Here is a 17046-nt window from a genome sequence, read left to right on the forward strand (position 1 = left end):
CTCCCTCTGAGGGCAGCTATGTGCGTAGATGGTTCGAACCATTGCTACTGAAGCGTGGTCCAAAAGTGCAATTAGGAGAGAACTTAACAAACTAATAGAGCAATGAGATGGACTCATCCCCTTGGCGACAGTGACAACTATGCAGTTGATGAGCACGATCATGGGATTTCCTACTTGTGAGAACAAAAAACTAGATCTAGAAAACTGTTCCCCTACAGCCTGGAGTGAACAATTCTTCATTTTTTTTCTTGTATTTCCACGGAAAACCTGCTTACCCCATAAAGTCTAGACCCATTTAGAAAGTCATCCCTTTAAGAGAGTGTTACAATAGGGGCGCCTGGGCGGCTCAGTCCGTTGAGCGTCCGACTTTGGTTCAGGTCATGATCTCGTGGTCCATGGCTTCGAGTCCCGCATCGGACTCTATGCTGACAGCTCAGAGCCTGGAGCCTGCTTCAGATTCTGTCTCTCTCTCTCTCTCTCTCTCTCTCTCTCTCTCTGCCCCTCCCCTGCTCATGCTCTGTCTTTGTCTCTAAAAAAATACATAAACATTTAAAAAAATTTTTTTAAAGTTAAGCCATATAAATGAAGCAGTAAATTCTCATCTGCAAAGTCATTTTCCTGACGTCATTTTCTGTGTCTCAGATTCAACCTTTGTAAACTGGAAATGAAAACCCCTGGTGCTATTTCACAGGATTACCAGGGTAAGTAAAGCAAAATAACGCATAGAGTTTTGTATAACACCATGATCAAAACGTTAATTCTGGGGGAAAGATGTAACATGTGTCGAATATGTAAATGATGCTATAGAGGTGGTGTCATTAGCACGGCAACACAGGGCCTTCCTGACTCTAGTCCCCTCCACAGGAAGAGCAGCTGGCAACTATCTGTAGATGAGAGAGAATCGTGAAAGTCCCAGAACCGGGGATGATTAGGAAGCACCCCGTACGACGGAGACCAAGAACACAATACAGGGGAAGATGAGCGACTACAGGGGATTACATCACCCCCACCAAGGCAGGCACAGCACCGCACCGATGGGAAAAGAAAGCCCATGGTGGGGCACTTCCTGGGAGGGCCCCTGGGGTCTCTGCGCAGGAATCCCTGGAGGAATCTGCAAGCCTCAGCCCCTGGGGATCAGCCCTGCTAGAGAAGGGCACTGGGCTCACACTCAGATCTGGGTGGACCCCTGGCTCCTGGCAGTGGTGGCTAAGCAGAGATCCCAGCCAACACCTCTGTCCATCTGCAGGCCAAAGCAGGGGCTCCCACTCGGCGGCAAGGGAGCATTTTCTGTCTGATGTGACCCCAGTCAGCTGGCTGTGCTGGTCAGGGAGCCTGTGGTACTGCCACCTGTAGGCAGGGAAGCAGATTCGCAGTTTGGCTCAACTGATGAGTATAGCCTCCATCCAGCCAGGCCAGGAAGCTTAGCCTGAGAACCCAGGCAGATGCAGACCCACTCAGGTAGGGAGGCAAGCCAGCAGCCCTGGCTAACAACTGAGCATAGCCTCTGGCCCTACAGAGCCTAAACACTGACCCAGGGTGGCCTCAGCACTCAGCCTATGGCCCTGCTCGATTGCTTTTAACACAGCCTTACCCAGGCAGTGACCCTATCCCATCCCAGCTCAAAGTCTACAGCTCCCCCCAATGAGGGGGCCTGGACTGTGACCCTACTGTACTGTGGAGAAAAGTCTCCACATTCACCCAACAATGGGATATACCTGGAACCTCTCCTGACCAGAGAGCTTGTCCAGCAAACTTGCCCAACAACAGATCATCACCAGGGGTTGACCTGATCGTGAAGCCACGCCGGTGACCCTGCCTAACTCTGGAGCTACAGCCTGTGATCAGGCCTGATCACAGAGGCCCTGTCCAACTGTGAAATCCTGCCTGGAGTCCAACCTCAACACAGTCCAGCCAGCAGCACCATCCAGTCAGGAAGAAGAGCTTGAGACCCCACCAGATTAGGGGAATTTGAAGATTCAATTGTTTTGCTTTTCCAGGTTCATTGTATTTCCACATAGATTTTTCTCATTGGATTGTTAAATCTTACCAAAAAATCTGCTGGAATTTTGATTGAGGTATTTAATTTGTAGGTAAATTTTAGAGAATGTTCATCTTATCTGTGTTTTCTCTTTCTATCGATGAACATAGCATACCCATCCTTTATTTATTTGAGTTTTAATTTATCTCAACATTGTGGAGTATTTTTAATGATTATTTGTTTATTGAGAGAGAGAGAGAGAGAGCAGGAGCAGCGGAAAGGCAGAGAGAGTGAATTCCAAGCAGCCCTCAACACGGGGCTCTGTCCCCCAACTCTGGGATCATGACCTGAGCCAAAATCAAGAGTCAGAGGCTTAACCGACTGAGCCATCCAGGCGCCCCTCTCTTGATAGTGTTTTTATGTACAAGTCTTGCATGTCTGCTATTAAATTTATCCTTTGGTATTTTGTGTTCTTTGCCGTTTTGTAAATGGTATTTTTTGAAATTTCATTTCCCAATTTTCCATTGGTACAATTAGAAATGTAAATTTGAAAAGGAAGAAGCTAGAAAATGGATACTATCTGATCTTTTTTTAAGTTTCTTTTTTTTTAACCATTTATTTATTACTGGGAAACAGAGAGAGACAGAGCATGAGCAGGGGAGGAGCAGAGAGAGGAGGAGACATAGAATCTGAAACAGGCTTCAGGCTCTGAGCTGTCAGCACAGAGCCCGACGTGGGGCTCGAACCCACGAACCGTGAGATCATGACCTGAGCTGAAGTTGGATGTTCAACTGACTGAGCCACCCAGGTGCCCCAGGACAGTATCTGATCTTAAGACTTATTATAAAGCCAGATTAAATGTGATATTTGCATAAGAATAGTCAAATAGATTATTGGAACAGAATAGAGATTCCAGAAATAGGCCCATATACATATAATCAGCTGACTTGTGCAAAGATCATAAAGCAATTCATTAAGAAATAGTATTTTCAATAGATGATGATTAGGACATCTAGATAACCTTAATCTTCACCTCATACAATAGACAATAATTAAACCAAACAATCATGATGGATCTTATACCTACATATGATAAATAAAACTATAAAGGCTTATGAAGAAAATATAGCATGTTATCTTTGGATCCTGGGATAGGCAAAATTTTCTATGACAGGATACAAAACTCACAGATTAGGCTTCTTCAAAATGAAAAACATCCATTCATTAAAAGGTACTGCAAAGGATATGAACAGGAGAGGCATCTGGGTGGCTCAGTTGGTTAAGTGTCCGACTTCAGCTCAGATCATGATCTCATGGTTTGTGGGGGTTCAGGCCCCGCATCAGGCTCTGTGCTGACAGCTGGCTCAGAGCCTGGAACCTGTTTCGGATTCTATGTCTCCCTCTCTCTCTGACCCTCCCCTGCTTTCTCTCTCTCTCTCTCTCTTTCTCTTTCTCTCTCTCAGAAATAAAAACATAAAAAAAAAAAAGAATATGAACAGGACAGCCACAGAGTGGGAGGAGATAGCTGCAAAGGTTATATCTAACAATGGAGCTGTATCCGGGATGCACTTTTGTTCCTACACATCATTAATAGAAACACAATCAACCCAATGAAAAGATGAGAAAGAACTGCATCAGCCTTTTACGAAGAGAGATATGTAAATAAGCAATGAGCCCATGAAATACTGCTCATTATCAATAGTCATCAGAGAAACAAATTGTAAGTAACAATAGGGAGATACTACCACACACCCTCTAAAATAGTTCAAACCAAAACAAATGACATTATGAAAGGTTAGCAAGGATGTGGAGCATCTAGAAGTCTCACAAATCGGTGATGGGGAGGAAAATTAGTTCAACATCTTGGCAAACTGAAAATTTCATATTAATTTATATATACAGCTACCATTTGACCTAGTAACCTTACTCCTATATACTTACTCGAGAGAAATGAAAAACTACATAAATATGTAATAGACACAAAGATGTACATTATACATCATATATTACATATATGCGGCCATATGCCAAGTTAATGTTATCATGTTTTAACCTTTTAAAATATATGGATTGTTAGGGTTCCTGGGGGGCTCAGTCTATTAAGCATCCGACTCTTGGTTTTGGTTCAGGTCATGATCTCATGGTTCATGGGACTGAGCCTTGCATTGGGCTCTGCTCCAACCATGGACCCTGCTTGAGATCCTCTCTCTCTCCCTCTCCCTCTGCCCCCCTGCTTGCTTTCTCTCTCTCTCTTTCTCTCAAAATAAATAAATAAAAACTCACTTTGAAATAGATGGATTGTTACTTTATATTACTGACATTGCCTAAGTCCACCAGCATCCTACATAACTTTGCTCAGCTTTACACACACTGAAGAAAACACCTAATATCATAAAAGACATATTAACAGCACATCTAGATGCAATCCACAGAATACAATAAGATCAAAAGAATCCTGTCTCTGTAGCTCTTTTTTTAAAAATTTTATTTATTTATTTATTTTTACAAATAGTTTTTTGTCAAGTTGGTTTCCATATAAATGTCTCTCTAGCTCTTAATGGAACATTCTTCTTACAAAATCTTATCAGTTAATTTAATGGAAAATAAATATTATTCCATAGCATCAGTGTTGCCCAGGTTTTAGCAGTGACTTAGATGGTAAGGCCAGTCCTGAGTTCTGGAGGAAAGAGTCCCGGCATCAGTGAAGGATGACAGTTATGGGTACTGGGGCAGGCATCCGCAGGGCAGACAAGCGGTACTTGAAGGTAGCATTTGCCATCCTGGACTGAGAGTGTTAAAATTTAAGAAGTAGTTCAAGTACAAGTGCAGAATACTACAAATACACTTAGCAGGACCTAATCTTTCTTTGATGATTTAAAAGAAATTTCATTATAAGACAACATGCTCATCATCATGAATATCTATGTTGGACCAACTAACAAGTTTTGTTCGGTTGAGTTCTGGACAGGCAAACATTCCTTGTAGATCAAAGGTTCTGTGTTTAAATAAAAGTACCATTAATTGAGAGAGTATATATACAGAGGGAAATATCCCCCCTATTTTAGACAGCACCTGGCTCTCTTTCGTGAAACTTCAGGAACAGACAGAAGACTTTTAAGGATGATAGGCATTCTTGCCATCAAATTAAATCTCTGGACATCACTCTAAGCCTTAATGAGCACAACTTTGTCTTCCCGGAACAGCAGGAGAATAACTTTCTTACTCCCCCCATTGGCAACAGTTTGGGTTCCAGATGTTGGGGGCCTGCTTAGTAGGTTTCTGGCAGCTCCACACATTTCTTAACAGATAAATCTGCTTTCACTGCCTTAGGAAAAAAAAAAATAAGTTGGCAAATTTGCACTGCCATCTCTTCAAAGAAAATAAGAAGGAAAAATGACCTGCATATTTAGTAAGCCGTTGGTTACAATTTTCATCATCTTTGCTCTGTTTTCAGGACCATGAATCACCTGGCAGAGAAGAGAATAAAGGGGCTGAATCCACAAAGCCCCAACAAAAATCAAGCATTTGGTTATCTGACTTCAAGCCACTGAATGTAAAACTGCACTGCTGGATTGCTCCTAGGAGAGAAATCAGGGCCAGGTTGTTTATCTGGAAGAGCAATGTGTCTACTGTAATGACGCTCGCTTTATCAGAATGTTATTTTACCTCTCTTTCCAGAAATCCATCCCAATACAGAGCCGGGCTTGACACACTAATAAAACCTCCCCTCCTTTCCCTCTCTCTTCTCTACCTGGCTCAGTATTTGAGACCGAAATTATAGACAGAAAAATCCTCTTTCCTTTCATACGCTGCTTTGTGCAGGACTAAGAAGCTGCTGGAAAATGACCAAATATTGTTGTACTTAAAAATCCCTGAATGCAAAAGATCATTAAATAAACCTTCTCAGGAGGGGTTATTGTGGAGAAGACGCCCAAACTTGAAAGACAAGCTGGCTGATTATGGACTTGCTTCCGACCTGGATTTAACGAGCCAAGGACGTATCATAGATTCAAATGGGGCTCTAGAACCAGAGACTGGGTAATAGCCCAGTTCTGTCACGTCAGCCATAGGAGCTAATCTGAAGTTTCTTCCTCTGTGAATTAGGAATATGCTATGGTAGTCTTTGAGGGTAGTTACTAGGATTAAAGAAGACCATACCTGGGAAGAGCTGGTATAGTGCCCCACCCAGAGTCAACACTGGGCAAATGTTCACCACTATTTGGGAAAGTGAACAAGGGAGAAAAGAGATTGTGTATGCATGCATATGTCAATGTTACCTTCCCCATGTGCCTGGAACATGGTTGGGGACCCTGGTGAACCTCTTAATGGCTAGAAAGGTTTGGGGATGTGGCCTGGGAGATGTGAGGCTCTGAAGACCTTCAACTGATACAGCTCCTCTTTTATGTTCCTACAAGCTAGGCTTCTGCAGAAGATTCCTTTGGAAGCGCGCTCTGTTGTTTTAAAAGAAGGCGGCAGAGGGTGGGGAGCTTGAAAATTGAAAGTCCGTGTTTTCTCGCCACTTGATCAATGCTGCTCAAGCCTCTTGAGGCTGATTGAAGACCTACTGTGTGCCAGCCTCGGCAGCAGTCAGCGTCCCTGAGGTGGCTGGTCCTCAGCCTTATTCTCAGTGTTCGCCCCCCAAGCGAGGAAACAAAGAAACTGAGGATTTCATAGTGAACGTTCCAACAGCTCACAGAAAGGAAGAGGGTACTTCTGATTGAGGGAATGCAGGGCAAAGTCATGGTAAAGGTGGCACTATCAGTACCAGTTATTAATAATGATGAATAACGACAATACTATGTGCCAGATATGAAGCTAGGTGCTTTACATGAATTATCTTGTTTAATTCTCCCAAAAGTCAGTCAATCGCACACCCCATTTTAAGAATTAAGAAAGGGAGGGGGCGTCACTGCAACCAATACTTGAACTAAGTCCCTGGCTCCGAGTCGGGATGAGTATTTAATCAGGCAGACTGACTTGGAGCAGTAAAGACTCAATTTCATCGATTCTAAATGCACATTTTATAGCTGCAAAATCAGGATGCATCATATGTTCCACAGCAGGGCCACTGATGTCTTGGCAATGTTCTTTCCTTCCTGGTGGCACGTTAATAACACTGTGTCCTAGATGTCAAAGGCATCTCAGATTTGATGAAGTGTGATGACATTCTAGCAGGAAGCACGGGAGGTGGGACACCCCAGAAAGAAGAGCCAGTGTATGCAAAGAAGTGCCGAGGCACGCGCTGGCACGCTGTTCTCAAGGAACAGGAATTGACTGAGGGGCTTGGTGAAAGTGGCAAGAGCTGAAGCTGTGGATGCAGAACTGGGTGGCAACAGGGCTTCCTGACACACAATGGCATTTCCCCAATGGAATTTCCCCAAAGAAAACAGGAAGCACATGGGACATTTCCGGTAACGGGGTTTCTAGAAGCATTTAGTGAAGACGGGAGGCAGCTTGAGATGCAAGTGTCTGGTCGTGCATGAGGTGGTCCTGCCCAGGGAGGAACTGTCCCCCCTCTGCCTCACTTTCAAACACCACTCACAACGAAACACCCACTCACAATGAGCTGGGAACAAAATGTAAACTCCACTTACATAGGAACACCATGTATTTTTGTAGGAACCTACTATTCAATGACTTGCACAAATGTGAAGCTATATGTAAATTCAGGGAAGTCTGCACCTTGCTTTGTTAGGTCTTTATCAACTTGTTTCTCTTCTGCAAAATCCTATCCTGGACAACCGTGTGGATCACAGTGTTTGAACTGCTATCCATGCACCTGGATCAGCCCGTACCAGAAGCTGCTAAATCCATAGCACTCCCATTCGTGGCACAAGCATTTAGAGATTTCACTGTGACATCCAGTGTAAAGTTCAAGCATTTATGTTTTTTCCAAATGTTTATGTACTTATTTTTGAGAGGAAGAACACATGTGAGCAGGGGGAGGGGCAGAGAGAAGGAGGGAGAGAATCCCAAGCAGGCTCCATGCTGACACCTCAGAGCCCACCATGGGACTCAATCCCATGAACCGTGAGATCACGACTTGAGCTGAAATCAAGAGTCAGGTGCTCAACCACCTGAGCCCTCCAGGTGCCACATGCTTACGTCTTTTAAATTACAGTTACAGAATTATTTCTATGTTTTGTGCATAGTTAGGTCATATTATCATAAATTTAATTTCATGATAATTAAAAATATTTTACAAACGTTTGTTATAAAAAGACGAGGTGGGGCTTGGGTCTGTATGCTGCAAACTGTACGTGAGACAAAGGCTTGGACACTTGACAAAGATTCAAATCTGAGAGGCAAATGAGAAGGAATCCAAGAATTTTTGACAGAATTTAGAAATTTTGAAAAATACAGAAAAAAATGTTAGGGATAAAATAGAAATCATCCATAAATTAATAATCCAGAAAGAAGCACTGTTATATTTTTTACCTCTATTTTCCTGCCCACATATATATATTTTTTTTTAAATAAGAGTTGGGATTATATTGTTTTTAGAATTCTTTCCTATATGATGACCAATTTTTAACTCATTATTAATTATGATCTTATATGTCACTAATTATTCTTTTATTTATTTATTTTAACTTTTTTTTTGAGAGAGAGGGAGATAGAGCACACATGCCTGAGCAGGAGAGAGGCAGAGAGAAAGGAAAAGAGAGAGAGTCCCAAGTGGGCTCTGCACTGTTAGCACAGAGCCTGACATGGGGTTCAATCTCTCAACTCTGAGATCATGACCTGAGCCAAAACCAAGAGTCGGACATCTAACCAACTGAGCCACCCAGGTGCTCCCATTAATTATTCTTTTAAAACACTTCTTTTAGTGGCTACATAATATTTCAAAAAAATTTTTACATTTTTAATTTAGTTTTGAGAGACAGAGTGTGAACTGGTGAGCAGCAGAGAGAGAAAGAGATACAGAATCTGAAACAGGCTCCAGGCTCTGAGCTGTCAGCACAGAGCCCATCGCGGGGCTCGAACCCATGAACCGTGAGATCATGACCTGAGCCGAAGTCGGATGCTCAACTGACTGAGCCACTCAGGCACCACTATAATATTTCATTAAAAGTAATTCCACCTATTTACTTAAGGACATATTAGTAGCGCTGGTTAATCTCCCATTATGTTTTCTAAATAGTATACAATAACAGGACTTTCATGACGAAAAGGGCTTGAGAAGTTTCCAGATTAATCTCCATAGAATACAGGTGAGAAAATGGAGGAGCTGAGAGAATAAGACACAGAGGCACACGACCAGAACTTGAAGCCTGGTGTTTATTCTCAGACTAATGTTGTCTTTGTATTCTTCTAAAGCGCCTTCTCTGGGGCTCCCTCTTTAATGAATTGACCTATGACTGGCATCTCCGTGCTGTATTTAATCACTTGTTGTAACTATTGATTTGGCTCTCAACACAAACAAAAGCTGGACATTCAGCGGGGTGTGCAGCTGAGAGGCAATGCTTTCTACTTTGGGAGTGGAACATCCACAGATAAACAAGAAACATCGCTCATTCTCAGTGCCCGGCAGCCGGAGCAGAAGCTCCTCACAGGTGAGACTCAAATAGTGCATGATTCCCAGAAAGTTTTATTACCAGAAACATATGGGGGGATTGATTCAATGCCGGGTCATTTTGAGCTATAATAACAATTATAACAGCTTGACTTTGGACATGATGTGTAAACACATGGCTCTTCAAACCACATTCGGCTTACATGTTCCGTGTAACAGAACCCATTACGCACACGTGTAACGTGGATCCAGAGCCGACAGCGTCTCTGCTACTGAATTCAAATGTGGGATACGTACTCCCTGTCCATTCTGAAGACACAAAATTAGACCTGTTCTGGGAATCGTCAAGGGAGGTTCTCAGGAAGGGATAAATACATGGTCTAAGTTCTATGTTGGGAGCCGGGTTGGGGCAGGAGGCAGGGAATGGGCCCAAAGGAGAAGAGCAATCCGCATTATCTCAGGGAAAAGTAAGAATGGCATCCCCGGCAAGGGCCATCAACCAACCGCGAAAAGTCTGGGGCGTTGATGACTGATCAAATATTCTATCACCATCATCTCTGCCCTGATAGTCATCAGTGTCTCCCTAACTCATCACCTGCTTCCATCTGTGTCCTCCAGAGCAGTATGCACGATCCTGTTAAAACCCAAGGCATGATCCTTGGAGCTGGGTTGGAGGAAACATAGAAGTGATGTATACAGATGCCAGGCCAACAAAGGTCAGAGCCAATGTGCCCCCTGGATCTCCCTCTTTCTCTGCCTCAGCAATCTTGGCGGCCCCATGATCCAGAGGGAGGAAGGCTGCCTGACTGGCAAGCAGCTGTGACATGAGTAACATACGTGCATCCTATTAAGTCCCGAGACTTAGGATTAGGAGTATTTGCACCACAGCATAACATCCCTTGTCTTGACTAATAAATATAGCTATTATTTTAGAAGGTCATAGAAAGCCTTGATGAAAAAAATATTCACCTTGTGACATTATCTCCTGTCCTACAAGGAAAGCTGAATTTATTTTTCGATTTTTGATTTCTATTTTGTTCTGTAAGAAGTTAAATGTGTTATGTACAATCGGGGAGGTGAATCCAATCACTGTACCTCCCCAAATACATTATTTGTCTTGGCAATCTTGTAGATGCTCATTCAAAGTCGCTTTGAAATTCAGCTTCGAAGGATAAGTGACTTTTATTGGACTGTTTCATTAAGTGTCTCCCCCGCTACGAATTAAAAAGAAAGATCCAAAGGTTTTCAGTCTATGAGATACTTCGCTTATTGATGGGTGCAGTTGAGGCCATGATCCAACAAATTAGCTTCCCTCTGCTGAGGCAGAAAATATCTTACTGGAAAACGAAAGAGAAATTCTCTATAAATCTTACATAGGCTGGGTGTGAGCGTCTGTGGGTGACCTCAGCTACAGTGAGTGTTCTGTGTGTGGATGTTCTGACAGTACTGATACCATTGAAAGACCAGCGACTAAGACGTGGGCACCAGGCTGGGCGACAATGAAGAGGACAATGTGCTGAGGACACCTTGCCATTACAGAAGAACGGGTATGATAATTATCTAAATGAAAGCTTGGCATCAAAGTAGAAAATGTCATAAAGAAAAGGAGAAGTCTGTAAAAATGGAACCTGACCCAGAGCAGGAGTGAGGGGCACAGAGGCATCAGGGAAGATTTCCTTGAGGAAGGGTGAGGAAGGGGAAGGGAACTGAGACAGAGGGAAGGGGGCGTGTAAAGGCCCTGTGGTAGGAGGGAGCCCATAGCACAGAAGAAATAAAAGAAAAGCACTTAGAAGTCATGCAATTTGTGGCAAGAGGTGGATTTGGAGATGTGGGGGGGTTTGGGGATAAGACATGTAGGGCCTCCAGGAAACAACGTAAGGGCTTCTAGGGGGAACGGGGTGTGGGGATCGGGGTTGTCTGCACTGCTAAACCCCAGATGACTCCAATCCCAAAGCCTATGCTTTCAGTCCAAGCTCTGTCTGGCCCGAGCTCCAGGCAAAGGTGTGGAGGCGGGAGGGCCATGCCCTTAGAGAGGATGTTCTAAAGGCATTAATGAGAAGGCCACACCTGAGCAAAGACTTGGAGCAAATGAAGATGACAGCCATGCAGATTCTTGGAGGGAAAGGGAGATTCTGAGGAGGAAATGGAAGAAAAGTCCTCAGATGGTACTTGTTCTAAGGATGGATTCCAGAAATCTTGGATGGACCTTGAGAGGCCGAGGGGCAGAAGAAGGCCTTTGTGCCTGTGCAAGAGCCGACAGAGGACGATGTGGGTTCAAGAGCTGGCATTTGGCAGCACGGCCTTAGGCGAAGTGGCTCAGCCTGGGGCCACAAGCGGGCTTAGGAACCAGACTGCCTCACACCTGAGTCGCGGCTCTGCCCTCTTGCGCAGATGACATCATTTCCCAGTCTCAGTGTATCCACAAAAATGGGGGCAACAGACAGACCTCAGATCGTTCCTGGGAAAATAATGATGGAAAGTACCGGAACAGGTGCGCCCCATGCCCTGCCCTCACCTGGGCTACTCCACAGGCCCATGGAGGCTTTTGCATGATGTGCCTAAAGCTGGATTTGTTCTCTTGGCCGATGAGGGATGTGCTTAGCCTGCACGAGACACATCAGAAGCCTCAGAAGCATGAGAAGGACTGGGAGAAACTCAGGATCAGCTCTCAAACAGTATCCCTGCTTCCTCGCCCCCCCGGGGCAGCCTCGGGTGTGTTCTGCACCGTCTGCTACGGGCCCATCATGGAGCCCCGGGTGCCCCCGGCGGTAACCAGCCTTCGGCGCACACTTGATATCCGCTCTCGCCTTCCATCGCTGCTGTCTACACTGTCCTGTGCATCCGGGATTGAGCCCAAAGACGCTGCTTGCACCCACCGTTTCCCTCACGACTGAAAAAGTCTGTGACCGCGCAGACGGCCTGGTACAAAAAAGCATTCGGTCAAGGCAGGTTTTTGTGATAGTTGTTATGGGGTGAACAGAAGTGAAGGAACCGCTCTCAGGATTATGAGCCCAGAGAAAGGAGAGCGTAGTTTAGGGCCAGTGCAGTGAATACAAGCCGGAGAACTTTCAGGTGCTTTTGCCAGAAAGCTCTGCCGACACCAGGACTGGTCAAGCCACACTCTTGGATGTCGTTCTGAGCTTGGAGGAAGGGGAAGGGGAAACTACTCGAAAGGCAGAATCTCTGGGAATGACTATGAAGGCGAATTTAACATCAAAGACATAATCCTCAACACCAAAGTCCTCTATAACGAAAGCACCCACCACCATTCTCTCTGTGTACATAAATGACACAACCACAGTATGCGCACATGTGTTTCATGTATATTCAGGCATTGATACAAGAATAACATATATATATATAAATATATTTTGAGCTTCTGCTGTGGGCCAGGAAACCATAAAAATGTTCTGACTTCACAGAACTTACATACTAGAGTGTAGTGATACACAGTAAACAAATTAAGTTAAAATCTGAGAATGTCAGGGAAAGCAAATTAACCCCAAGAGAGGATGGGAGGGTAGCCCTTTTAAATAGGATGCCTTTATGGGGTGCCTGGGGTTAAGCATCCAACTTTGGCTCAGGTCATGATCTCACTGTTCGTGAGTTCGAGCCCCCACGCCGAGCACCACCTCAGTCTCCAGCTCAGAGCCTGGAGCCTGTTTCAGATTCTGTGTCTCCCTCTCTCTCTCTCTCTGCCCCTCCTCTGCTCACTCTTTGTTTCCCTTTCTCTCTTTCTCTCTCTGCCCCTCCCCGCCTTGCTCTCTCTCTCTCTCTCTCTCTTTCTCAAAAATAAATAAACTTAAAAAAAAAAGGATGCCTCTGTAAGGTCTCAGCAAGAAGGCAATATCTGCATACAGACCACAGTGAATGAAACAGAAAGTCAAGAAGATATTTTCAGGGTAAAAAACCATGTTAAGCCAAAGAAGGAGTAATGCAAAGGCCCTGAGCAGATAGAAGACAGAGGTCAGCACATTTTCTTTCTGCAAAAGGCCACATAGTAAATAATTCTGGATTTGTGGGCTACACAGTCTCTGTTACAACTACTCACCTCTGCTACGGCCACACAAAAGCAGCCGGGAGTGGTCATGGCTGTGTTCAAATAAATCTTTACATACAGACACCAAACCTAAAATCTCACGTAATTTCCATATGGTACAAAATACTATTCATTTTTTTTGCAACCGTTCAAAAATGTGACAAGCATCTTTTAGCTCACTGGCTATGCAAAAATTGGCAGTGGGCTAGCTCAGGCTCTCAGGTGGTGGCTGGCCAAACCCGACAACCAGGGGTTTGTGGGTCTGAAGAAAGCTTTGACTCTCACTCTAAGATGGGAAGGAACAGCACGCTGGAGCAGAAGAACAGCACAGTCTGACTTGGACGGGGCAGAAGGACTATCTTAGGTTGACAGCAGGTGAGAAGGGGACAACGTGGAAAGACGAGACGGAAACACAGAAACTTGCTGAGAGGCGTTGCACAGAAAGATATTAAGTGTGCATTTAACTAAGGGTGTTGTGGTTGGAAATTCCCATTCATGATTCCAAACGTGTGTTTGCGATGTCCACTAATAGATACTAAGCCCTCATGATTTCAACCCATTATCCATTACAGCGTTTAAAATAAACACGTGCAAGGGGCGCCTGGGTGGCTCGTTGGTTGAGCAGCTGACTTCAGATCAGGTCATGATCTCACGGTTCGTGGGTTCAAGCCCCACGTTGGGCTCTGTGCTGACAGCTCAGAGACTGGAGCCTCTTTCAGATTCTGTGTCTCCCTCTCTTTCTGCCCCTCCCCTGCTCATGCTGCCTCTCTCTCTCTCAGAAATAAATAAAACATAAAAAAAATAAAATAAACACATGCTATCAAGAAATATATTGATAGATCACACGAGCCACAGGGCAAAGATCCCATTTATATTTCTATTTGACAGCATTGAGGAGGCACTATCATTGAGAAAGGGAGCTTATCACTTATTTTGCATGTGCTTTTTATCTCCGACTTCAAAGGCAATGCTCTTTGGTCATGTTTTTAATATCATCGTGTTTGCATTTAACTCAAAATCAAAGCCAACACAAAAGCTCTCGATTCACTGAAAATGCCTCATCCGGCCACCTCCTCTCTCCTGAGCACCTTTCTGGTTCTGGATTTTGTATCAAAAACTAGGAGAGCTGTTAGAAACGTGTATGATATATAACTGAATGATTTCAGTCTGGAAACAGAATTTACCACAGAGCCATAAAATGGTACTATTAGGGCAGGCTGTCAAGAAATGATTAATACTTGCAACAGGCTATCATTTCTTTAAGCCTTCACACACGAGTAGGCCATTAATCTGAAATTGCTACCACCATCACAAGTGTCATTTGCTTTGTTTGTCCATAAGGACCAAGATGTCTTCTTCAGAAAGGGGAAATATGACCAGATTAAGGTTTGGGCTTAGAGATTCCTGCCGTAGCGTGCAGGTGTGTGTGGTGTCTGTGTGTGTGTGTGTGCGCGCGCGCGTGCATGCACATGCGTGCGGTGTTCCATGACTGACCACAGGGCTGTTTCTGGGCAATTTAGTGATGTAACATTTTGTTAGTGCACTGATGTGGTAAATGATTTATATTTCTGTTCCACTGGACCAAATTAAGAAATGTTCATAAAAATTGAGCCTGGGGTCATGAATGTTATTTTTAAATCCACCACGAGTTAAGAAAAAAAGCAAGTTTTTCTGAATATGTATGCTGACTTCCCTGGGGAACTTTATTAATAAGGACTCCTATTAAAGACTTTATCCAAATATGAAATTAAGAAAAGCAGATGCAGCTTTTTTTACCCTCCCTGTGTTGTACATTTGTGCAAGTGCACACACGCACGTGTGTGTGTGTGTGTGTGTCTGTGTGTGCGTGCTCTTCCAGGAGTTACAAGCACACGAGCTATCATCACCACTGTTATGGAATGTCTCAGAGGCATAATCCTCTTATCAGGCACCATGACGTGGAATAAATTGGCAAGGACATCCAGGCACCAAAAGAAAGTTCAACTCACAGTATTTCTACTCCAAATAAAAGAAAATTCGTAAGGAAAAAAATTCCCAAGACAAACTCCTTTCTTGATTGGAATCTAATAAGAAAAATAACAAGGGGTGCCTGCCTGGGTGGCTCAGCCAGTGAGGACTCTTGATTTTGGCTCAGGTCATGATCTCAAGAGTTCATGCGGTCAAGCCCCATGTCGAGCTCTGCACTGATAGTGTGAAGCCTGCTCGGGATTCTCTCTCTCCTCCTCTCTGTACTCCTTCCCTGCTCATGCTCTCTCTCTCAAAATAAATAAACATTTAAAAAATAAATAATAACAATACCATAATAAAATGAAATTACTTAGTTGCTTCTACCACTGTGCACTATGACTTTTAAAAACGCAGTGCCTTTGTATGACTTCTCAATGATGCAAAAATGAGGGATGGTGTGATTCTCTCCAGGATATTTCCTGAAAAGAAGCACATCTCAATCATCTCTGCCAACAGAACAGTCAGAATAATCTGATTCAAAGGGTGATAGAATGAAATGATTTTTTTAGACGTTTGATCTCAGGTTTCTTTATGTAATAATGTTTGGGGTATTTAATATGCTTAATAAAATAGTCAAACGATCATGCTTTTCTTACTACAATCTGGCTAGTTGCACAGAGGAGATTCTAAAGAGGAGTTTGGTTTTAAAAAAAAAATCCCAGAAGAAGACACTCAGTGTAGACAGTTTAGTAAATGAGAATTCTGGCTCAAAATAGCACCTAACTCTGCTCAAAAGGGAGTATCTGGCACTAGAATTACCCATAAAGTAGAAAACTGAGAAAAATATATGAAACCACTATTTCAGATGCCATCAACAGTCAGGGGAGGACTGATGCCTAAACACAAAAATGCAAGCCCCGTTATTGTCACAAGTCTATGCTTATAGGCACACTCTAGACAGAAGTCCAAGGAGGCAAATGCAGGGGAGGGCGTGGTGATCTCACAAGGCTGAGAAGATAGAGACTGTAGTTAAGGGAGCTGAGGCTGCTGTAAGACACCAGACGGGGCTCCAGAAAAGAGGCAGCTAGGCAGAAAAAGAACTCCAGATGCTTGAACAGTGGTCCCATTAGTCTCTTCAGAATAATAAGCTGTGCATGTGCACAGCAAAACTCCACAAGGCTGAGCAAAGAATGGCTACGAGCTGTACGATGAACAATGCTGAACACAAACTCAAAAGGCCCTAGACATCTCTGCTCTTTCTAGGAGCCCTGCCTCTATCAGGTGAACAAGCCTGGACCAGGCTCCTGACAGATGAGAGATCCCATGGAAGAGAAGCCCAACTGTCATGGCCAAGGCTGTTTTGGATCAATGTACAGCCAACAAACTCCTGGACATCTGAAAGCACCCATATCGTTGGCAAAGACACTCACTTGTTCTGTAGTTGATGCAGGAATAAACTCAGCTGAGATCAGCCAAATCCTGCTCGGATCAGCAGAACCACCAAGCTGACCCACAGACTCAAAATCAATAATGAATCCTCACTGAGTCATTGCATTTGGGGGAGGG

This window comes from Hyaena hyaena, unplaced genomic scaffold, assembly GCF_003009895.1.
Source record: "Hyaena hyaena isolate Hyena2069 unplaced genomic scaffold, ASM300989v1 scaffold_42, whole genome shotgun sequence".
NCBI lineage: Eukaryota > Metazoa > Chordata > Mammalia > Carnivora > Hyaenidae > Hyaena > Hyaena hyaena.